The sequence below is a fragment of the Mesocricetus auratus genome, unplaced genomic scaffold (genome assembly GCF_017639785.1).
Source record: "Mesocricetus auratus isolate SY011 unplaced genomic scaffold, BCM_Maur_2.0 Super-Scaffold_100015, whole genome shotgun sequence".
NCBI classification, from domain to species: domain Eukaryota; kingdom Metazoa; phylum Chordata; class Mammalia; order Rodentia; family Cricetidae; genus Mesocricetus; species Mesocricetus auratus.
In genome coordinates, this window is record NW_024429198.1 from 2,772,591 (window position 1) to 2,791,900 (window position 19,310).

At 43.0% G+C, this 19,310-nt stretch overlaps 1 protein-coding gene and 1 long non-coding RNA gene across 8 annotated transcripts in view; one reads left to right on the top strand and one right to left on the bottom strand.

The window, feature by feature from the left end:
* Window positions 1-13,044, bottom strand: part of LOC110342414 — a 93,318-nt gene extending 80,274 nt beyond the window's left edge. The window contains exons 1-5 of one of the 4 annotated variants that reach the window (XR_002384477.2): window positions 12,759-13,044; window positions 8,993-9,107; window positions 5,073-5,218; window positions 1,398-1,464; window positions 881-1,233 (exon numbers count right to left, since the gene is read on the bottom strand). This is a non-coding gene — a long non-coding RNA (uncharacterized LOC110342414). Of the gene's footprint in view, window positions 1-880; window positions 1,465-5,072; window positions 5,219-8,992; window positions 9,108-12,758 lie in introns of those variants that run through there. The other 3 variants (XR_005881577.1, XR_002384478.2, XR_005881578.1) reach the window with 3 other exon arrangements.
* The window catches only part of Dab2 (DAB adaptor protein 2), a 52,389-nt gene continuing 44,372 nt past the window's right edge, over window positions 11,294-19,310 (top strand). Inside the window, exon 1 of one of the 4 annotated variants that reach the window (XM_040757576.1) lies at window positions 11,294-11,605. The gene's annotated coding sequence lies outside the window, so the exon portion shown is untranslated. The remainder of the gene's footprint in view (window positions 11,606-19,310) is intronic. The other 3 variants (XM_005077979.4, XM_040757577.1, XM_005077980.4) reach the window with 3 other exon arrangements.

Genomic DNA, 19,310 nt, shown 5'->3' on the forward strand with positions numbered 1-19,310 from the left:
AAAATACTGGATCTTGCAGTCTTCCCATTCCCTCTTCTTCGATGATGTCTGAGCCTTGGGTGTTGTGTTATGATGTATTTGTTTGGACTGATTTCCACCGCTCTAAACTTTGGTCAGATGGGACTCTGGTGTGGAAAGATTGTGAGAGCCAAATAAATAGGAAGTTTTCTATACAACTGTGTGTCTCCTAAGAATGTCAAAAACTACAGCCATAAAGTCTCGCCTACATGGCTGCCTAACCATGACCTCAACAGGCACAACACCAATAGAAAATGCTCAGATAGCTGCAACCATAGACAGAGAATTAGAGGCAACTGAGAAATTTTGAGAGCTGTGAAATAGTCTTCCCCAATTGGTTGTCTAATATCTGGAAACACAGACACACAGCAACATTGCATGGACTGAGTAGATTGTGTGTGGTGGTTAATGCATGGATTTGGAGAAAAGAGAAGCAGGAAACATTACAATCTCAAAAAATGTTCTTAAATATTGGATTGCCCGGATGCTTGGGTGTTTGTTTGTGACAGGGGTATCTATTGAAGTGCACAGTAGCCAGGAATTCAACACATAGCTCAGGCTGGCCTCAATCTCCCAATCCCTTGGCCTCATCTTCTCATCTAGAATTGCAGGTGAATGCTACCAAGCACAGCTTCTTCCCTTATGAAATGTTTTGCAGATCGCATCTTCCAAGCTAGAAAGATTACAGGTAGGAAAACAAGGGTCACAAGTGATATCTCAGTGTTGGCTATTTCACTAGCTGTGTACATATACTGCTTTACAAAAAAGTTCTCTAACTTCTGAGATCCCATGTTGTCACCTGCTGTATAGAGACACGATGATCAAATTCGCAAGACAGATACAGGATCAAAGTTGCAATTGAGTAATTCAAAATCAGTGTCCTCTTTATTATGATCAAATTGTCGCCAAGTGCTGCTTCCCTTTCCTGCACGGCCATACAGGTGCTTCACACATTTACACAAGAGAATAAAGAGAAGCCCCATTTCCCCCAAATGTCCGCACTGTCAAAATGTAGAATCCTGACTTCCAAGGATGCCTTTGAAAGCCAATCTTCTTGTAACTTGCTTTCTGCAGCGGTATCCTAGCTTCCTGAAGCCAGAGAAGTGAAAAACAGACTCCTGAACACCTGATCAGACAAGCACGTGACACCGACACCGGTCTCTTCCTAAGGCCCAGGAACCGACAGACTTTGGACCTATTTGTTCTCCTCGCTCCCTGTGGTGTGAACCGAACAGGAAAGCCTGGGTCATTTCGCAAATCACCTGACTTCAAACTGAAATCAGTAACCCAAGGAAACAAGCTCTTTGGGAGCACAGGGGCGCCCAAGGGGCTTAACCTGCAAGCTCTGATAAGACCTGATGTTGAATGATTAATATCACCTTATTCATCCTTGACCCCAGGAGGTGCTCCTTGACACACATTCAAACTTCACCTGTGAAAGAGCACCTGGAAAGAAAACCAAACACCCTCTCCGTCATGGGGCAAAAGTATAAACTTTTCAATCTGAGAAAGTCTAGAGAATGGCACTACAAAAGTATCTCTAGCATCCAGCTGATACCCATCAGTATCTAGCAGATGGAAAACAACAGGGAGCAAATGAAAGAATGAATGAATGAACTCCATGGAAATAGGGAGAGCATGATCCTGACTTCCTATTACAGAACACTTCAATTATAAACAAAAATGGAATTATATGTTGAATCCAATACACAGATACCCATCATTCTGCTTTACCAGTCTTGGCTGTGTTTTTGTTTGCTTTCCTATTGTTTTCTTTTTCTTCTATTTCCTTTAGATTTGGGGGTGGGCTAAGTTATTTTGAAGAAAATTCAAGGGCTTAGGGTTTAGGAATTTAACTCAATGGTGCACTATTGTCTAGCAAACATAAAGCCCTGGATTCAGTCCCAGTATAGGGGTAAAATTCGATAAATCACATTTTACCCACAAATCCAGTATGTCTCTAATAAGTAAATATGATTAATTAATAATAATCCTTAATATCCACTTATATTTCAATCTCTCCTCAAAAATACCTTTTAGCAATGGGTTAGAACTACAAGAAACAATTTTTTTTTTTGGTTTTTTGAGACAAGGTTTCTCTGTGGCTTTGGAGGCTGTCCTGGAACTAGCTCTTGTAGACCAGGCTGGTCTCAAACTCACAGAGATCCACCTGCTTCTGCCTCCTGGGTGATGGGATTAAAGGTGTGCACTACCACCACCCAACTAAAATAGTAGATTTTTGCCTCTTCTCCACTTTCTTTGGTTGATGCCCTTGAGCGGTTGGAGAAGCAGATCATTTGTTCTGTAGACTATGCTGGAGTGAGTTCATTTAATTTGCTCTTTTATCTGTATGCTTTCTCTAAACTGGCAGATAATCTGGAGTTGACTGAATATATATTTCATATTATTTTCCCAAGTGACTGTGCAATTCCTACCTTCTAACAGAAATGATCTTTTAAAAAGCATACAGTACAAGTTATCAGTGGGGCTTGTCTATGTGCCAACTATAGACTGTAGCAGAGCTGGGTGGTAAGGATGTAGCTCAGCGGTAGATTACATGTTTGATGCTGAGACTGAGACTTTAGGTTCACTCTCTAGCACACACATGCTTGAATGAGTGAGTGAGCACACACACACACACACACACACACACACACACACACGAAAAAATACAATACAGCTGGTCTATATTCTAAACCTACTAAAATCAGATTTTCAGATTGACCGATGTGGTGTTCTCTCTCTCTCTCTCTCTCTCTCTCTCTCTCTCTCTCTCTCTCTCTCTCTCTCTCTCTCTCTCTCTCTCTCTCTCTCTCCCCTCTCTCTTTCTCCTCCACATTCTACCTGCCTTCACTTCCTCTTCTACCTAAACTCTTTCAGGTTTTTATTGATCAACTCAATTCTATGTGCCAGTGTATGAATATGTAAAATGCTGTTAATGCTTTTATGTATTTTTAAACCACATGCAAATGCCTTCGTACCTTATGTCTCCCTCTGTTGCTCAATCTGTCTACAGTACAAATGGATCCATCTGTACCATAGCTGCTACTTCCAGGGTGTCTCCAATGGGCAGTGCTCCACAGCACCACAATTTGTTTCTATTTCTGTTACCACACTTAGCCTGTTCTTTCTTTTTGCTATTTCTCCCCTAGTTTAGTGAGACAGAGTATCATGTAAAGCAGACTGGCCTTGACCTTGCCATATGGGTAAGGCTGGCCTTAAATTCACGATCCTCCTGCCTCCACCTCCCTGGTACAGGAATTACAGGAATGTGCCGTCATGCTTTGGGAGAATTCTTAAGCGTAGCTCTAGGAAAACTAGAGGGAATTCTTCCAAGGATGTTTGAGAAATGAATTTTCTGAGTTTTGGGGTAAGATTAATTTCAAATGTACTTGATGCTTTTAAAAATTTTAAATATTTGCAAAATTTTGTGTTATAACCAGGATAGCACTAGGTGTTTTCTAAAACTACTGTTAGCCCTTTCAACGTCTTAGCTTATTTAATCTGATAGTACTCTGGGAGGAAGCTAAGCCATAGAGCTGGAATTTGTAGCATTCTATATCTAGAGTTATACTAAATACAAAATAACATCTAAGCCGGGCGGTGGTGGCTCACGCCTTTAATCCCAGCACTTGGGAGGCAGAGGCAGGTGGATCTCTGTGAGTTCGAGGCCAGGCTGGACCGACAGCCTCAAAAACAATACAGAGAAACCCTGTCTCGTAAAAACCAAAAAACCAAAAAAACAAAATAACATCTAATAAAACAGCAATGTATTCTAATCAAAGAGCAACACACAACAAATGAGGGACTTCATGGTCAGAGTATGATGTCCTTGTCATTGATCACACCTGCAAAGATCCCACTTCCAAAGAAGGGACATTTGAGGCTCTAAGAAGACATTATTTTTAGGGACACATTAGTCAACTCAGTTCATGTTCTCTGCCTCTGGACAAGAAGAGGCATGTGACCTACTCATTCATATACAGAAAGGTTTACACACTCTCTTTCCTAACCCACTGCACAGGCCTGAGGCCAAGCTTGCACTGGCTCCCCAGGCCCATTATGGTAAGGCTACACTGAGAGAGGTCTTGGCGTTCTTATGGCCATGGGTGTCCTCTTGCTGTTCCAGTGCCTCTGCTGTGACACCCTTCAATCTGGCAATGTCTTTCTTGAGAAAGAAAATTCTTTTCTGGGTTTGGACACACAAACAAGGGATTCTGTGAACTCTAAAGTCTTCTACTAGCCACTGGAATTATACATGGGAGTGAGAGCAGAATAATTCTACATTATTCAAGGACTTGGGTCATAGTCTTGCTCTGTCCTCAACTCTGTGAAAGGACATAAATCAAGGTGTCTGCACTTAGAAACAAGAACATTTGACTAACCTGTTTGACCATGTTGTTATGAGGATACATATCAGATGGGAACAAAAGATCCAGATAAAATCTTCAGTTAAAAATGGGCAGAAAGAATGTGGAATGGCCATAAACCTACAGTACTGCGGAGTTTAACTTTATTTTATGGTATGAGGTCCTTTGAAGATCTAGTAAAAGCTGCAATATACTTTTCCTAGGAAATGTGGGTATCTACACACCACACACACACACACACACACACACACACACACACACACACCTATGTTTCTAAACATAGGGGGAACCTAAATTACCCTTGAGTACAAAAAGTGGCCTATTTGCAGTCTCCAATTATGACATGACTTTTAGTTGAATATGGGCTCCCACACCTGTGATTCCAGCACGTCAGAGACAGCAGCAGAAAGACTGCCATAGGTTTAACACTGATCTCCTTCATATAATGAGTTCCCAACCAGCTAGCTAGGAATATATAGTTGAGACTAAAAGGCAGGGGCACTTTTCACTAGAATTAATAAATAGCATGCACCTACCGTCCCAGTCCCAAGGCAGGAAGGCAGATGATCACTTGAGTCCAGGAGTTTGAACCCATTCTGGTAGCATAGAGAAACCCTTTCTCAAATTAAAAAAAAAGTGTCTCCTGAGTCTTTGAATTAGTATGTCATGTGGCATTGGTTTTACCTTCAAAAGTGGCTGTTGTAGCTCAGAACTGAGGTGACTAAGGTAGTCCAGGATGCTTAACGTATCACATGCATCTTTCTGGGGTCACAGTGAGGTTGTTTTGAATTAAACCGAAATGACTGTAGACAATCTGGCCCTTCTTCACACTAGCAATAGAAGAAAATGAAGCTGGCCTTCAGTGTTTATCTGCTCACTTTCCAACTGCCCTTTCTTGTAATACGCCAATTCAGCAACATTTAGACCCCACCCCCACCCCCAGATTACTTATCTGTTGAAGTAATCCCCGTCTGGGGTTTAGGATCACCCGTTTCAGGAGGTCAGCATTACAGAACTTCACTACAGTCGGTTCATAATTCCATAAACACATAGTTTCATAGCGATGCGATTGGGTGTGTGGTCTCAGGTGGTATTAGTAGTGGGAATGGTTTCTTTTTTTCTTTTTCTAATTTTTTTGAGGCTTTTGTATAACCCTGGAACTCACAGAGATCCGCCTGCCTCTGCCTCCCGAGTGCTAGGATTAAAGGTTTGCGCCACCACTGCCTGGCAAATACTTTCTGAAAAAGAACACTTTTTTTTTTCAAGTAAAAATGTGGCCTTCACATATTTTCCATTCCGGAATCCTTTCATGAATACGGATTTACTAGATTCTCACCAAAAGCCAAAATTGATCAGGAGCGAGGGGAAAAATATTTTACAACTGAGTTCTTGAAAAGTAGGCTTGCCATCCTTTCAGTAAGTGAGTGTGAAACTAGGACTTTGCCCCAGACCTGATCCCAAATCCTGGCCTCCCTTGTTAGAACATGGGACCCTTGTGCATTTGATGCCATTTCCATTGCCAAGCAGCCATTGGGTGCTTTGAGGTCTAGGTACAGTTTCAGAGAAAGCAGAACTGCCCACGAGCTAGAAGTCTGTTAGTTGGCCTGTTTTCTGAGTAGCTCTGGAAACAAGATGGAGTTGGCAATTGCCTCCATCTCCTCAAGCCTAGAAGCAACTCCTCCCAGGTCTTACAGAGATGGCTGGGAGTCCTGAACTTTGAGCTGTGTCTGCTATTCCACCGCAAGGGCCAGGGCTAAAAACATAAACCTTGGGTTTATGTCAACACAAATGGTTACAGTCAGCTCCTTTTTAAAAAAAAAAATCACAGACAGGTGAGGGGGCAGGGAGGCTCATTACCTGAGCCAGGAACCTACCTGAGGCCTCAGAGAGCCAAAGAGAAAAGGAAACCTGCCTCTCAACTATGGGCTTCAACCGTGCGGTAATCACTCTCTGTGGTTGACATCGTTTTCATCTCACAGAGAACAACAAAATCAATTTCCTCTTGACCTCATGGGGAAAAATTCAGCGTTTCTCAATGTGTTGCCCCCAAGTCCACAGTACCAGCAAAACCACACCAAAGTGCTAATGAGCACATAGATTCCAGGTACTTCGCAGACCTGGGATCCCTGAGACTGCTTAGCATGTGTGTGGGATGGGTACATGTGTGTCTGAGAGTGTGTGGGCTCATGGGCAAACACAGAACTGTAAACTCTGGTTCAGCTAGACTTACTGGCCACAGAGCCCTTGGTAGCTGTCTGTCTCTGTTCCCCAGCCCCCAATGCTTGAGTTACAGGCACTCACAGCTATGCAAGCCTGGTTCTTTTGTGTGTGGGTATCAGAGATTCGAACTTAAGTCCTTATGCTTACATACCAGACATTCTTATCCACTGAGCTACCTCTCAATCCCTAATATTCCCTTTTGAAAGACATAGGACTGCACCTTCATAAGAAACATTTTAGGGGAATTGCTCCTGAAGCTCTTCTTTCTCTCATCTTAAAGTTCATATCACATGTGTTTTGGATTGCACAAACCTGCACATCTACAATTCACTTTGATGTACAAATGCATCTCTGTCTGTAGACAATTTTCATTTCTTTGTCTTTTGTACCTGGTTCTCACCCCATCCTTTCCCCTCGACTACTTCTACTAGAGCATATGTGTGTGTCCGTGTCCGTGTGTGTGTGTGTGTGTGTGTGTGTGTATCAGCCTAGTTAGTGTCCAGTCCCTTATAATCGTCAACACACATGAACACAAACTACACTTGACATGCACGTATAGATGTTGCAATTGGTATTACTAAAATAGGAATTTTTGAAACTTCTTTCCGGTTTCTGCTTTTTTTCACTCAACAAAACCTTATATAAAAGGTTCTAAACTATAAAAGTGAGCTTCAGTTTGCTCTTTTAAATCGTTGTGTATGATTACACAATCATAGCTTAATACCTTATTGCTGATGGATACACTTTGTTCTCAGCTCCCTACTCCTATAAACAACAAAGAAATTATCATCCTTGTATATTGCATTTGTTTTATGTCTAGTGCACTGATTCTTCGCCCTAAGATAAAGGACTGTGTGAGTAGATGCTATCCATATTCTTGCAGGATTCTATGCATTTTATTATTTGTTTTGCAATGTTAACTATGTTTTTATTTCTGATAACTCATATTAGCTTGCTAAATAAGATAATACTTATTTGAGTAATAATTCGTGTTGACATACTGCCCCCCTTCATTACTTTTCATTATATACAAGTGCATAGGTAGCAAAGTGTGACTGGCTATAGAAATGAATAATATATTGAATTTTATTTATATGTGTGTGTGTATGTGTGTGTTCTTGCACATGTGTATGGAAGGTGACATTTAGGAGTCAGTTCTCTCTTATCGTGTTGAGTTCTGGGAATGGAACTCCAGTTGTCCAGCTTTGCCAACAGCACTATCTTGATGGCCCAGTATTAAATTTTAAATGCTGTTCCAATTTCCCTAAATATTTTGGTGTCTGACATCAGACTCTCACTATTACTACATGTCACATGAAAAAGATGGAATTCTGTGACATTGTAAGGGATGGAAGGAAGAAAACAAATTAGCCAGACCAAAGCAAAACCAAGCAAAAATAACCCACCTTCCAAATTTCAGAAAATATTATCTGAGAGAGGGAGAGGGTGGGAGGAAGATAAAGGAGAGAGAGAGAGAGAGAGAGAGAGAGAGAGAGAGAGAGAGAGAGAGAGAGAGAGCAGAGATGAATGGATAGATGAGCAAAGACAAACTCCTGGTACTTGGCTATCCCTGTCACCAGCTAAATATGATGGATTCTGTTTTTCTGCACTGTTAGGTATATAAGATCAGTCAGGGGCAGGGGACATTTTATGGAAGCAACAGCCACCACCCCCTCACCCCACCCACTTTCTTTCTCTTCCTCATTTAACAGCCTTTATTAAAAGGGTGGAGGCCTCTTACCAGATACATCTCAATTAATTCTTGATCAGTATTGTTTCCCTCTTGGACTTAATTATCCTCCTGCCTCAGCCTCCAGAGTAGGAAAGACTACAGATGTATCCAATCTTGCCAAGCTTGGTTTGTTTGGCTTGAACATGTCTACATGTTCAATCAGCATCAAAGTGGACAATTTCCTTGAGATCAATTCCAAAGTACCATTTAGAGTTCACAGAAAATAGCAAGACTCAAAATGGGCAGTTTAAGAAAGGCCCGAGCAGCAGAGGAAGGGGCGGGAGTGAGGTGGAGGGGAGAAGGGGCTAGACTTTTGAGCTGAGCATGGACAGTTTAATCATGGATGAGAAGACATACATAGGATAGCCAGCATAGGCAGAGCTGCTGTGGGAGCACATTCCAGGAAAATCTTAAGAGATTACTTTAATAATAAACCATGCATTCTTCAGCAAGATGTCACGGGATTAACTACCCCTTTCTAGACTGGGAGCACAGTCCAGATTCCACCGCACCCCACCACAAGCAGGTTTTGTGCAAACGACAATCGTTATGTGGGGACCGTGGTTTTTTTTTAAAAACATTGCATTTAATTGTTTTCCTACCTTAAATTTTCTGAACAAATTGTGGTGGTGATTAAAAAAAAAAAACTCACGCTTGCCACAGCTGAACATCTGGGTGGGCTTTGACGTGCTTTTCCTTATGCGGAGATGTTCATTTTAGACTTACTGAAAAGTTCACAAAGCAGATGTGACAGGAAACAGCACCTCCTGGGATAAAAAGAGTTAAATTTATTTTCATTTCTTCCCCCTCCACACACACATAATGTGAGCAGGACATTGAGTTATTGCCAAGACCAATATCAGCACCCTAGAGATATAAAAATACACTTCAAACCAGAGCTCTCCACTGCTGGCTCTTTAGATTTCTGTATAAAGCAAGGTGTCCGTTTTGAGCTGCAACTTTGAGTCTACTGCTCACAAATGAGCTGTTTGGGTCCAGATTTTCTCATTACACCGATTTTCACAGAAGATGAACTTTCTTTCTCTGACTTCTAAAGCAAAAGTTGTTTCCTTTAGTAGGAACAACTTAACACATCTTAGAAACAGTCTTTGAGCTATATTGATAAAGATATAGGCTTGGGTGGGCCCTTCCAAGCTGAGGAATAATAGGTGTTTTTTGAAGACCTGTTTCTTATTATCAAAGCCCTCATTTTCTTGAATAGACTGCCTTTTTATTTTCTTTCTCATTTCTGAGTCCTTTGAAACGAAATCATTTCTATAGATTTCTGGATTTTAGACACAAAGTGTGATGTGATGTCCTCAGAGGTAGCTGAATTAAAGTCCTCACCTAAGTGTACCATCCTCACAGAACTAAAAGGTAGATGCCTTGTCATTCACAGAATATATTTTCTTTTTTGGGGGGGGGATTCAAGTCAGGGTTTCACTGTAGATTTGGAGACCATCCAGGAACTCATTCTGTAGACCAGGCTGGCCTTGAGCTCACAGAGATCTGTCTGCTTCTTCCTCCCAAATGCTAGGATTAAAGGCGTGTGCCACCATCGCCCGGCATTTTTTTTTTTAGTTATCACAGAAAATTACCTCAGAGGAATATTGAAAGTTATCATCACCACCCTTCTTCTGTGCTCACCCAGGTGTGGAGGGAGTGCAGAGGTCGGGAGGGACAGCATACTGGCCAGCTGTGCTGTTCTGTGTCCCTTGCTCTCCCTGAACATGGGCCTGACCTACTTGCAAGCAGAAACTGCCACTCACATTGAACCACCTCAAATTACACAGTGACTTTGCAGCTGGGGCTAGGCGTGGACCACAAAATGCATCCTTGGTGCTCCATAAGCTCCATTTGAACCCTTGGTTTTCAGTGGCAAGATGCAAATCCATCGTGTTGCTTATTCAATAAAATCAACAACCCATTCCATCCAACTGACAATTTGTCATTTTTCATCGTCGGTACATTCTGCTTCCAACAAACGGGAGAACAGGTTGGAGAGGGAGGGGGGAGAGGAGGAGCAGGAGGAAACCAGACAAGAGAAGGAGGTATAAGAAAAAAGGATTAAATGAAATAAGAAAGCAAAGCAGAGTGGAGGAGGAAGAAGAAGAAGGAGGGGCCCTTCCCAAAGCATGATTCCCTATGTCCTTAAAAAGCATCACCATTTGGATATGTGACAACCGTTTCTGGCTTTAAAACATGCAGAAATACCAAGCGTCTGTATAATTCTCGGGGTCCACTCTGCCAGGCATCTACAATTGAGCATTGAAAGCAACATTTTTGAATATATCTTTCCATATCTCAAGGTTTTCATGCAGGGATTTAAAAAAATGCTGTAGGAACTAGAAGTCAAAATCATATCTGCATGTGGGTGGATATCCACTAAAAGGAAAATCAGAATATAACTTCTTTATACCATTAATGTAGATCATTAGATGACTTAGAAGGGCGCTAAAGGGTTTCGTTTAGGCCGATTTCACAGAGAGAACATGGCCTCGCATCTGTATATGCGTGGTATTAAACTTCAACACAAGCCCATCTCATTACGTGGACACACATAAGTTTCCCTGCTATTTAAGCATGTCCACATTTGCAATTAACGGACACTGATTTCTTTAAACTGACAGTCCAGTCACATGATCTGCTTTGGCTAGGTCAGATAGGACCTGGGACCCACCATCCCATGTAGGGAATGCTGAGAGTTAAGACATCTCTTTGTTCAAAGGGCCTCTGGCGGTTTAGGATGAGTTCCCTTGCCACGCCACTTGAACACTTGAACCCAGGGAAAGGATCTGTGAAACGCAAGTTATTGGATCCCACCCCTTTCCGAGTTTCCCTTTCCTGTCCTTACTTGCACCCTTCCTGGCCCCCATTAGTGTGGGGCCGCCGGCCCTGGCTGTGCACAGTCCTTTCTCTGAGTCTCTGTGATCGCCCCCAGCTGGTCGGGCACACAGAGCGCAGGAGACTCTCGGCTCCTTGACTGTAGCGCGAGTTAATAAACAGTTAAGTTTGGGAGACTCCGTAGCACGTTGAGGGGGAGTTACCAAGCCCAGGCAGCAAAAACATCCCGCCACATTCCTGGGGAGTCCTCAGCTGCCAGCATCTGATTAGAACCATATCTCTCTCCCCGGGAGTGGCCGCGCCGCACCGAGGCTCCCGGCCGGCGGCTATTTAAGCGGGGCCACCGCGTCTTCCGCGCTGCAGCCTAGAGGCTCCGGGCACAGGGAAGTCATGCTGGCTCCGCAGAGGCACTAACTAGCCCGTGAGTAGTTCTGCCATCCTCCTTCCCTTTGGCTCCATTTTTTTTTTCCGACCTCCTTCTCTCTTTTGCTGGCTTCTCTCTCCCACTCCTGTCTTGGCTGCAGACTTTGGGCGGTGGGTATTCTCACAAATAAGATAGTGTACTCCAGGCAAAGCAGCGGTTTTGTGGCCTGACATCTGTGGAATGCTTCCAAGGAATGCATTTTACCTTTGGGGTCCGACTCCAGACGCCGATCCTGTGACATTTAAAGAGTCCCTGTGTGTGTGTGTGTGTGTGTGTGTGTGTGTGTGTGTGTGTGTGTGTGTGTGTGTGCGTGTGTACATGCGCGGAGTGCTTAAGGGCTATGGGGACATCCCAGGGAGAACAGTGTGGCCACTGACCACCTAATTAACTGCTGAAGGGTGTTCGGTTTTGCCGTTTGACAAAGGCTGGACGTGGTTTGTGCCTCTAAGGAGCTATTTTCTGCTGACTGACAGCATAGGGCATTAAAAATGTGAACTTTGTCTTACACCAGCATTCCTAGGAAACTATCTGCCCAAGCGACTTTACAAACTTGTCTTAAATCCCTAAAGCGTTTAAACGCTGTTTTCTTGACGGTTGTAAACTAGCTGCAAGGATTAAGTAAGAATTCGAGAAAAGGGAGTAAAAAATGTGTTAAAAGCTCCGAGCCCCAGTCAACATAGCGGGTTTTCTTTGCAGCATAGAGCTGAGTCTGTTATTTCTTCCCGCTAGCTCTCCTTCTTCACTTAATCCGGAGCCTGGAATTCAGCTCTGTAGTGGGTTTCAGATGGGAGCTGCTTGAATCCAAAGGAAAATTTAACTGGATTCGAAACACTTAAAGAAGCTGGATCTTATCTCCCCCCCAGCCCCCCCCCACCCTTTCCTCTTTCTTCTTAGCCTGTGTTTGGAAGGAAGGGAGCCACTCTGTAAACCGAGAAGAGCAGGAGCGAGCCTTCAGACACATGGAAAGATTTAAAAATTATGGAGGGGGCAACTTCATGAATAGTAAATGTTGCCGTTGCTCTATAAAGTGACTTGATGAAAATAGTTCTGGCCCTCAAAAGGCAAAGCAGGAGAGTGGAGGGGGACCGAGGATGATTCAACTCCCAACCTGAGTAGTGTCAGAAAATTTGCCCAAATGTCTTGGAGATACCTGATGAGGCTACTGGAATGGTTCTGATGAGATGTATAGTCCATCTTCCTTACAGTCTTGAGGCCTGGGCTCTGCACATGGAAGCGGTGACTGTTCAGAAAGGAAGGATTAGCCAGGATCCGGGACTTGATGCTGTCATGGTGCTCTCCTGTCCTGGATTAGGCTGCCTTACTCTAGCCAGGCACCTCACACACACAGGCATTCACCACTCCACTCCCTTGGCCTGAGGCAGGGCACGCCAATGCTGGAAGGAGTTTACAGGCTTGAGAAATCAGGAGCGTTGGGAATTCCAGCTTTCCTGAGGAAAACAGCTTGGAATCGATAAGCTAGTCCCTTTGAGAAAGGAGGTGTGTGTGTGGGGGGGGGGGTCTCTTGGGACATGTATTTCAGATACGACCATTCTCCCATGTCCTTAGTCACTTTGTCCTAAATCTTACTGATTCTTCTGCTTTTGACTAATAGCAAATGCTTTCTCTCCCTACTGCCAGCTCCTGCCTTTTGTCTAATCTTTACCCTAGAAACTGTTTGTTCCTAGTCTAGCATGTTCCCTCGTTCCCCTGGAGTCCTAGAGGAGAAGCCCAGGATCTTGGACATGCCTGGCCAGCCACTGAGCTACTTTCCTAAGCACTAAAATGGTTTTGCTTTGCCCCTCAGTCTAGACTTAAACTCATCATCCTCCTGCCTCTGTCCCATGAGTGCTAGGATTGTAGGTAGAGGCTACCACACCTGGCTAAGTTATGCATTTTAACTATGGCCAGAAGAGACAGATTGTGGAGGAATGGGAGGAATGTCTTTTAGTATAGATATGTTTATGGGGCTGGTGGTGCTGATACCACAGTTTATCTCCACCTGAGGATTTAAAGGAGGCTGGGAGGGTAACCACAACATTGTTTTACGCCTTACTGATTTATGAAGAAAGAACAGAATCCAGAGGTTCGTTTGTTTGTTCATTATTTCTTCTTTTCTTTTATCTTTTGGTGTTTTGAGACAGTCTCGATGCATTTCTCTTCCCAGACTGACACTAAACTTCTAGTCTTCTGAGTCCTGGAATTATAGGCAAGCACCACCACACCTAGCTCGGAGTTTGCATTTCTGCAAAAGACTTGGTATAATTTTAGGGGTTAAACTAAAAGTCTAAATTCCTGTTCAATGGACCTGCTTCTTGTCTTCCGCCGCAGGTTAGATGGGCTTTAGTGGGCTTGTTGGGGGTGAAGGGTGTTGCTTTTAAGATACTTATTTGCATGGTCATGGAGTAAAGGCTTCTGGGAGCTGCTGACCAGCTGATCTGGTTTGTTCAGTCATATCCCTGCTACCTAAAACTTCAAAGACCAGGAACACAGGGCTTGCTGGGTGGCTTTCGGCCATCAGAAAGCATTGTGAGAAAATGCCCCCGGTGAGACCATGAGGAAGTTGTTGTCTCATTTCTCTCCTAGTCTGAGCCTAAACCCATGACCACTTTGATTAGGTTAACTTGGAAACACCATGCTTCTTTGCGTCTTCTCTCCAACGGGGGATTAATCATTCCTATTCTTAAAGACAAAGCTAGGATGCTGGAATGTGTGAGAAGGCTGCCCAAAGGAGTTCACAAGGGGCATGAGTTGCCCCAACTGGAAGACTTTCGAGGAGACTGGCCTGGGGGGTTATGTAACCGACTTGACCTATAAGGTTTCCTATACTCAGGCAGAATTAGAATGGGAATCAGATTGGCAATGTGAAGCACCTGAGTAGCAGGATGTGGTGTTTTGTTTTTTTGTTTTGTTTCATTCTCCCTGGAGTTGTAGTTTTTTATAAAGTTTTATAAAGTTGAAGCACTGCTACTGAATTGCAGAGGCTAGCCCAAGTCTCATTTAGATGACAGAGTGTTCACATCAGATAAGTGTGTTTAAGAGAACTATAAATCATAGTAAGATATCCTAGTGGGTTAATCCTGTCAGAAGTGAACTATAAGGTCTCCTCTTAGGGAAAAATCCCAAAGTCCTGATTAAGGGTACAAATGATGATGGATACATTTTTTGTTGGTTCGTGATTTGTTGTTGTTGTTGTTTATTCTCAAGACAGAGTTTCTTTTTTGCTTTGAGGCTGTCCTAGAACTCGCTCAGTAGACCAGACTGGCCTCGAACTCACAAAGATCCACCTGCCTCTGCTGGAATTAAAGGCCAGCTGGATATTTTAAAGGGCCAGCAGCTCATGCATTTGTATGCTAGCTGCTGTCTGTCCTGCCAACATAGCACAGTTGGGTAGTGGGTGAAATTATCCACACTACTGCTAGTAAAATGACCTTGAGCACACAGAATGACCTCTCAGTAGTTCTGTTGTCTTATCTGAGGAAGAACAATAGTATTTAGGAACACTGGGGAGATAAATGAATCTCTATCTTTCAAATGCTATATTCTATCTGTTTGTTTGTTTCTGCCCCCTGAACAACTGAATTGAGTGTCTTTGTGAACACTGAAAGCAAATGGAGAATTTCTTAATCCAAAGTGACTGCCTTTCACCTATCTGGAAAATGTCAATCATTTAAGTACTCAATATTAAGGTAGCCTGTGCATTTGCTTGAGTTCACGCTAGAACAGACAGTTACTCTCTGTTCTCAGCATGGAAGCCTGCTATTTGGTTTGGTCAGAATGACCTCTGGTCTCATTTAAATCTACCCCACACCCTCCCAGACTCCCTACAGAGAAAGAATGGGCCTTCTCCTGAAGTCAGCATTCTAGCCAAGGAAGTGGGAAAGGGAGGGACCACCCTGCCTAAACTAGTGACTAGGCCAGGACAGGGCCCCAGTACTATCATGGCCCACATAGCTGGGCAGGTTGCCATGGTTATTCCCCTTCCTGCGTCTTTCCACCACCCTGGGAGGAAACTTGCCTCTCTAGGGCAAGCAGAATCAGAACAAATTGCTTCCTGGTCTAAAAATGGAAGTTACTCAGTAAAGTAGAACCTCTCTAATCATTGCCCTTCCCTCACCACTCAAATTTATTTTAATTCCAGTATAAACTTTCTAATATTTGCTAGCCCTTATATCATCTGGATAACAACACATGAGGACTAATAAAATTTCCATTATTACCTCAGTATAGAAGTTGCTTGGCAATTTCTGTCCCTCTTACAACCTGCACAAACTAGCTGGGGGAAAGTGACCTTTGGATGATGCAAGCTGGTAAGAATTCTCAGTAATGGGACATGCCAACTTAATGTTTAGTTCTAGGGAAGTAACCAGGAAGCAGAAAGTATGACGGCCATCTCTTAGATTTTCAAGAAATGTCAGAGAAACGGGTAAGGAAAAAATAGGAAGTAAGAGTTCTAGAATGTTGGGTGGGTCTATAATATTGTAAGAGGTAAGAGTGTGTTGCAAGGGTGAAGCAGGTGCCTATGTGTATAAATCCCTGGATTCAACCCCAACACTACAGAAAAGAAAGAAAATGAAATTAAAAGGCTGTTAAACCTGAAAGAAACTTGGGTGACAGGCAGAAGGTTTAAGATGTTTCTCTAGTAAAAGCTATATGATGTATGCATTAGGTTGAAATATACCAGGATCTTCAGAGGACATATAAACTGCCATTTGTAAGTGGATTTATAAAAAGCTGAAGTCACCCTTTCAGGCTGGGACACTTGGTGTATGTTTCACAACTAGAAAGAACTTTTTGTAAAGTCTGGTCCCCACTCTACATTGACTGAACCAAGCCTGCAGGAGGCCTCACCCAGCTATAGTCTACAAACCTTGATCTTAAGAGGAACAGTTGTAATTCAGTTTTATGATTCAGTCATTCAATGGAAAGCACAACAACATACTTCAGTTCCTACCATTATAGAAATAATACAGCAAAACTATTTAAAAATAACTATGTTTAGCTGCATCTTGGGTTGCAAAAAGATGAGAAAGAACATACCTACAACGTTTTACCCATGGCTTATTTGATCCCAGGAAAATGAGTATAATCCTTAGTTTTACCACATTGCCTCACTTCTAAATCCTTTCACCTAGGCTGAGGTTTTTAAAGAGTATAATTAATCTCCACTTATTAGGAGACTGTCTCAGCCAACAGCTTTTTAAAAAGAGCTCCAGTAAACTATACCATTACGCTTAAACCAGATGGTTTTCTCTAGGCCATATAACTTTTACATTTGTTTTCCATGTCCAGAAGAGCAGACATGAGCTTCCGCTGTAAATAAATCTACTGCACTTGGGTTTTAGAGAGATGTGTGTCTTAAGAAGGATCAATCCATTCCCCCATTTAACTTTCATTATACATAACTTGTAATAAAACAAAACACCTAGGCTGCGAATATAACTCATTTGCTAGAGTGCTTATGTAACAGGCTCAAGACCTGGGCCAATCCCCATTCTTAACTAGTTGCAGCTCATTCAGGTAATCCCAGCATTGGGAAAGTGAGGTAAAGGGCATTGGCATTACGTAGTGAGTTTGAGACCAGCATGGGTTACTTATCTCAGAAAAAGATGTCTTAGCTCCAGTATGATCCACTTGCTCCATATCAGATCATGAAGATGAATTGAGTTTTAGTGTTTCTCTGAATATTTATGAAGAATCTAAGTGATGCATGGTGTTGGGTTGGCAGTGGAGAAACAACAACCCCAGTGAGTAGAAATTGAGGAAGGAGCCTACATCAGGTGAGGCCATACACACAAAATCCAGTTCTGCCAGCCTGCAATGGAATAGCAGTCCTGGCATTTCCCAGAAATGTTACTAAAAGGCAGGCATGTGGCTTATTGGTAGAGTTCTTACCAAGTATGTATAGTTCTTTGGATTTGATTCCCAGTTTAAAACACAATAGCTGCTAAGTGTCCCTAACACTTGGTTACCACACTCACCTTGCAAAACAGTCCTGAGAATGACAGGCCTGGGTAGAGAACCCACCTCCAACTGAAGCACATGGGGAGTCATCTGGAAATAGATTAGAGAACTCGATCTGAGATGGACAAGATTAGTGGTGCAGAACATGGGCTCTGAACTACAAGTGACTGCGTCCGCAAACCAACTTTGCCATAACACAAGAAATATAACATCTGAGTTTCATTTTTCCTCTCAGTAAAATGAATTGACTCAAAGTTACTACTAAAGGGAAATGGAAAGTTCCTGAGAATGGCTGCTGACGCAGGCGAGCGGCTGTTCTGGAACTGCTGTCCTCAGTAAAATAGCTGGGCTGATGCTGGCAAATGGTCTTATGTTGTTGGTGAATTTTAGATAAGCTCAATTCTGACACTGAACACAGGGAGGCTGAGAGTTAAACCAGCTTTCTTTCATATTTTGAAACGATCAAATATGGGGGCAAGCTGTAGAATATAGCAATATTTCATAAACCGGAAGAGACCAACAAATTCTAACTTTCACGGTTCCACTATGGTCTGATCAGAGCAATGTTGTCTTCTTAAAGTCGAGAGTTAATCTATACCTAAAAACCTGAACATGAAAAGTAACCCACTCCTATCTGTGTCTATATTGGGCATAGATGCTCTCCTACATAACTTCATTTGTTTTCCTTTCTACATCTCCCTTTCCCCTCCCTCCCTTCTCCCACTCTTCCTATGACCTTCTCTATACTCTTCCCTCCCTCCCCCACTTCCGTCCCTGTATTTCTCTTCCTTCTCTCCCCACTTTCTTTTATGTGTTAGGATTCTACTCAGGAGCCCAAGCTGATAGCAAACTTGTCATCCTTCTGCTTCAGTCTCCCAAGGGCTGCATAGATATGCATTATCACACCCAGTTTTTACACTTTGTTTTACTTGTTCTGTTTAGGATCAAAGTCTGGTCTAATTGTCTATGATATGCAATGCATATGCTAATATGCTTTTATGTTATCTTTTAGCGGTGTAGAAATAAGCCAAATGCATTTGCAACTGGTGTTGAAAGTGAAGACTGAGCCAGTTATTCACTGTTGTGAGTCAGGATCAGAAATCACAATGGATGTGCACACTAGGTCTTTCTTCCAATCTCAGTGCTTTAAGTGGGGGAAGCCTTACCTGTGCTTGAGTTACATCTCCACTGATTTTGTTCCTATTGTTGCCATCATATTTGTTTGTTCCCCATCCACTCCAAAATTAAATATTACAAATGCAGCCCCACTTTTTTATCATTTTTATTTTAATTTTAAATAGCTTGTTTTACATGTCAATCCCAGTTACCTCTCCCACCCCTCCTCCCGCACTCCCCTTCCCCCCAGCCTCCCACCCTATTGCCAAATCCTTCCACATAGGGGATATCTAGAGTCTGTCATTTCACTCTGGGTAGGGTCCAGGCACTCCCCTAAGAGTCCAGGCTGAGAGAGCATCCCTCTTTGTGCCACAGGCACACGATGACTGTTTGTATTCCAGGGATAGACACTGATCCACTGCTCAGGGCCCCATAGGTTGCCCAGGCCTTCTGGATGACACTCACATTTGGGGGGTCCAGATCAGTCCCATGCTGGCCTCCCCACTGTTGCTCTGGGGTCCAAGAGCTCCCCCCTGTTCAGATCAGCTGTCTCTGCTGGTTTTGCCAGCCCATTCTTTGCCAATTTGCTCATCACTCCTCTCTCTGATGTAAAATGAATGTATAA